At 40.3% G+C, this 5,000-nt stretch overlaps 1 protein-coding gene across 7 annotated transcripts in view; it reads right to left on the bottom strand.

Annotated features, from left to right (window-relative positions):
* rbm47 (RNA binding motif protein 47) overlaps positions 1–5,000 on the bottom strand; it is a 33,559-nt gene that overhangs the window by 27,078 nt on the left and 1,481 nt on the right. For 4 of the 7 annotated variants that reach the window (XM_079336952.1, XM_079336957.1, XM_079336959.1 and 1 more), the window contains exon 1: positions 4,345–5,000. This exon is cut by the window's right edge and continues 44 nt beyond it. The exons of 1 other annotated variant lie outside the window; for it this stretch is intronic. The gene's annotated coding sequence lies outside the window, so the exon portion shown is untranslated. The remainder of the gene's footprint in view (positions 1–4,344) is intronic. 2 more of the 7 variants (XM_079336954.1, XM_079336953.1) reach the window with 1 other exon arrangement.

Genomic DNA, 5,000 nt, shown 5'->3' with positions numbered 1-5,000 from the left:
GTTTTGATTTCATGTTAAAGTAAAAATATTAATCAATAGATTTTAGAGTTTAAAAACTATCTTAACTTCAGTTAACCTAGTTGCCCAGGTCTAAACACAAAAACAAAATGTAAACAGTAAGCTTTTAGCACACCAGGTGCTACTTGTAGGCTGAATGGTTTTTCAAGAAAATTATTCCAGAAAAAATATAAACTTTGTTCTACAAGACAAAGTTTTATCTGTCCACAGACTTTCTTTAACAAAAGGTTAAAGACAACATTTGCGATTGGAGTTTTTTTCAGCATTGGTCATCACTTCAAAACAACACATGCTTGAGGACTTCCTGTGGTCTTGTGCGGTGTGAATGATGAGACCTGTCTGTCATGAGGCAGTGTGACGTTGTTTTGCAGACGCTTAAACCTCTGACAGAGGAGGTTGAGTCTGGTGGTTGGGGTCAACTTGACTTTGACTTTGTATGACTTTGACACAATAGAGTTTTCTTTGTCCCACCTTAACACCAGGAAGTGTTATCTTCCTGATATGACCTTAAGCACAAAAGTGTGGGATGAACATTTCCACATTTTGAAAATTGGAGAGGGAAAAAAAGACTATCAGTTGTTTCAGAAAATGGAAAATCCAAAATTTCTGCCTTATGGTTGTATGTCTGCACCAACCAATTCAGTCGTTATGTATAAAACAGAATGACATTGTGACAGTGTCAAGGATGGAGAATTAATTTATAAAATGAAAACATTAAGAACACACAACTTAAAATCCAAGGACAGCAAACAGAGAACCACATCAAACTGTGGAGGTCGTACAACATACATTCACAATAGGAACCTATAGGCACAGATGAGTTCACTAAAGCTCAGATATACATTTCAGGACAGGCTTCCCTTGACATCTCTTGACATGTTTGTTCACACCTGTACCTCACAGAGGGAGACTTTTATTTAGGGAGCTTTGGGGGTCGTGCTCAGGAGGCAGGATGTGGTGTAAAAAGGTCTGTCTTTCTTACAAAAAAAAAAGATGGTAGTACACTATGAGGGTGGTATTCTGTTTATAGAATTAAAAAAGAAAAGGACATGCAGTAGTTCCCCTACTGTCGACAATTAATAACCAAAAGCCAATCAGTCAATTCTGGAGTGAAGTCTGAAAACCAAATGAAAATCCTCTAGTATTCTTTACTATCTCATTCTCAATAAATAGGACAGGAATGAATACCAACAAAGTGTTTTATAAAGACATTATGACGTCACAGTGAAGTTATCCGTTTTGTCTTTCTATCAGACTTTGAAATTAAATTGTGATTCTGTTTCGATTTCAAAAGTTGTGGCCCAAACTTTGAAAGATCAGAGTGACCTTGAAGTTTGTCCAATAAAGTCTAAGTGTGTGTTTTTGCCAAGTTTGACGAAATTCCCTCAAGGCGTTCTTGAAATGGGGCAGACAGATGTATGTACACGAGAACAGACAGACAAATAAATAACAGAATTCTGACCCTTTCCCTTAACCAAGCCAAAGGTCAACAACTACACTCATTTTCCATAACTATTTTGAACAGCACATTGAGCACAGACTGTAAATGGACAAATCCTGAGTGACGCTACCCATCTGCCTGATAGATACTTTATTGATCCTGAGGTAAATTTCTGTTACTGCAGGAGTTTTTGGAAACCCATCGATGGCTGTCGCCACGCCGAAAATGCTGTCTCAACCTAACCTCCAGTCAAGCTAATGATGGGTCTCGAACTTGAGCTGAGGTTGGTTTTAAGCCTCTTGGCAGACCATAACGTCGGGCCGCCTGTCAATCTGGTCAGATACAAACCTTGTTGTGAATAACACTTACTAGTACAGTGTGTGCCTACTAAGACATGGGCTCATCAGACATTTCTTTTTTTGAAATAGACGTTTAAACTTGTTAATATCTGCAGATAAACATTCTGTGTATGTGACTTCACTTTGCCTCATTAATCAACACTGAGGTTGCTGCTTGTTCCATCCCTGTTGTTGATGTTAAATATATAATTTAGTTGACTTGACTTTTATAGTGTGATTTCTGCCTGTACAACACTTTGGTCAACCAAGGTTGTTTTAAATGTACGATAGAAATAAACTTTGATTGATTGATTGATTGATTAATTGGTGCTTAACTAGTCATAGTTAAGTGTTGTTGTTTTTTTCAAATTATATTTTCTTCTATTTTACTTTGTTATAATTTTACATTGGCTTTTATATTTCTATCTAAGTTTCTATCTTTGATCAAGAGTTACTGCTGGTCACAGCCTGATAGTATTCATCTAAAGTATTCAAAAAATTAAAGATTGTATACTTTTCTGGACCGAATAGCTCTCCTTCTTCTGTCTACCTGTACCTGCTACGCTACTTTTTACCTGTTTCAACCTCCCCCTCGTCCCACTATCGGTCAGCTTTTGGCCTGATCAGGAGGGGGGCTACAGAGGGGGATGGAGGTGGGGAGACGACAGAGAGGAAGAATGTGGCCATTGTGCTTTCCAGGTATGTGTGTTTGTTACAAACAGAAAAAAAGAGAGCGAGAGAGAGGAGAGAGAGGCTGATCAGATCTTGTTACAGGTGTTTTATAAACATCACAATAGTGCTAACAGGTTACCTCCTCTCTCTTTTTTTTGGTCAGCTTCTTTATTCTGCAGCTTTAGATTTCTGCAGCAGTGTTGCTGGATTAGGCTTGTGGCTTTGTCGCTCACACACACACATACACTTCCCTATCATGAGCATGAGATGATCATGTGACAGTCATGTGACACCACTGAATACTACGTGTATATAATTAATGCTGTTTAAGCTGTTTCTGTTCCTTGTGCTAGAGCTTTGCTGAAAAATAACTTCCCGTTGGCTTCCTGCTTTAAAAAAAAAAAAAAAGAAGTTTGACCTTCGTAAGGGGGAAAAAAAAACCCTAGTATTTTTCTTCCTGTTGCCCTCTGTTTCTCGAATGTTGTCTGTTTCCTTGTAAGCAGATACCACTAAGGTCACACTTTAGAAAAAAGTTAAATTCCTGCCTTGGAAAACTGTTTGTCCCTTTTTGCATTCGTGGAATGTGATACAGTGGGTTGGGAGATAAGTATCATTTTGAAAAATGGTGCACCTCTTGATCTGTCTTGCACAAGCAGCAGTGAAACCACAGCCGCAGTCCGACTGACTGAGAGAAAGACAGGTCTATTTAAATAATGAGAATTCAGAAGCGAAGCAATATAACAGGTGTCTATTTTTGGTTTTGGTTTTGTATGAGCAAGTCCTAAGAACCGTGTGTGTCATCAGGTTCGACCTGCACGTCAACACACACACACCTTACACACACCTTATTTTCTTAAAAGTATTTAGAGTATTCACAAGGAAGCTGTTCTTCATCATCATTATCATCATGATCATGTACAGTACCTCCGTGTCTTCAGACCTGTACAGGTGATTTTCAGGAAACAGAAAGTTAGTAAGTAGAGCAGATAAGTCTCTTCTATCACAGCATCAATGAAGCTATAAGCTAAGTTTCACATCTTCAGAAAGTAGTCCCTCTGTAAGTTATATAGTAATGAATAAAGATAGAACTTTTGGATTATTGCTCATTGTTATGTTTTGTTCTTTATCATACATGACATACCGTGCTAGTCTATTTTGGCTAAAGAGAACATTTATCACAACATAAGGCTTTTGTAGAGACACGCGTGAAATGTATTCACCATAAAAAAAAAAAAGTCTAACAATGAAATTAAAGAACAAGAAACAAGTGGCGTGCCCTCAGACAAACAGACACAAAGCTTGTAACTGCACGTATACATACGGACACATGCACTACTATACATACACGCTCACTCAACTTCACCTCGTTTGTACAACAACAGGACACCCAAGGCTAACTGGCGCCCTGCTCAACCAGTTTCTGAATAATACACACTCACATATGCACACACACACACACACACACACACACACACACACACACACACACACACACACACACACACACACACACACACAGCGACAACTCAACAAGACAGAAACTGATCTCTCACTCACACACACACAAACACAAATAAACATTGAGTCCCTGTCCCGTAACCTTGCAGTGAAGGTTAAAGCAGTCAGCTGGGTCAATGTGAACACCAGACCAGCTGAAGAAATGTCCTTCCAGATACCCACTGTGTGTGTTCGTGCGGATGTGTGTGTGTGTGTTAGTGCATGAGTGTGAATGGGTGCATTTGTGTGTGTTTTTTCTTGGTGGCCCAGGTGAGAAAACACAAAGAGCTCTAGCAGCAGTATTGTCAAAAGTTGAGATAAAACTTAGACTTAAAAACTTAAAAAGAAAAAGAGACCCATGTCGAGTTTGCAGCCAACCTGTAGGATGATGGGACGTGTCGTCTCTGTGTCGCTGTGGGTACTTCTGCCTCGGTTCAAAAGCAACAATCCTGTTTGTCACTTTCTCATCTTTCCGTTCTCTTCCTCTCCTCCTTTAATGCTGTCTGTCAGGTTCTCTCTGGCCTCTTGTTTCCAGTCAAGCAGCCTCCTGTCTTCAATGACAGGTCCCCCAACCAGAAAGCACAATCAGAACAGATCTCAGATCACATCTAACATACACACCGAACACACACGCACACACGCACACACTGATACAGAGGACAAGTCAGAGTTTCTCTTCTCCTTTTGGTGTTTTTTTGGATTCTGACTCAGATCCTCTCTGTTTTTTTTTTGTCCTCTGCTCCAGCCACGACAGCGCTCGTAGACGCAACAGCGGGAGACAAGAGAGAAAGAGGAGGGGGAGCGCACAAGGACTCCAAAGCGGAGGAGAGCGAACGGAGAGGAAAAAGAGAGAAGCAGTGCTGAAGGTGGCAGAGTTGAAGAAAAGAGGGAGGAGGGAGAGATGGAGGGAGGATTGGCAGTGGTAATTAGTGAGTCTGTACCTGACTCTCACTGACATAAGCCCCACATTCCTCAGAAGCGAGGAGGGGGAGAGATGAAGAAGGGAGGGAGGAGGAAAGAAAGGAAATAGTTGG

Source organism: Symphodus melops (genome assembly GCF_947650265.1).
Source record: "Symphodus melops genome assembly, chromosome: 2".
Taxonomy (NCBI): Eukaryota; Metazoa; Chordata; class Actinopteri; order Labriformes; family Labridae; genus Symphodus; species Symphodus melops.
This window is presented reverse-complemented; position numbering and strand designations above follow the sequence as displayed.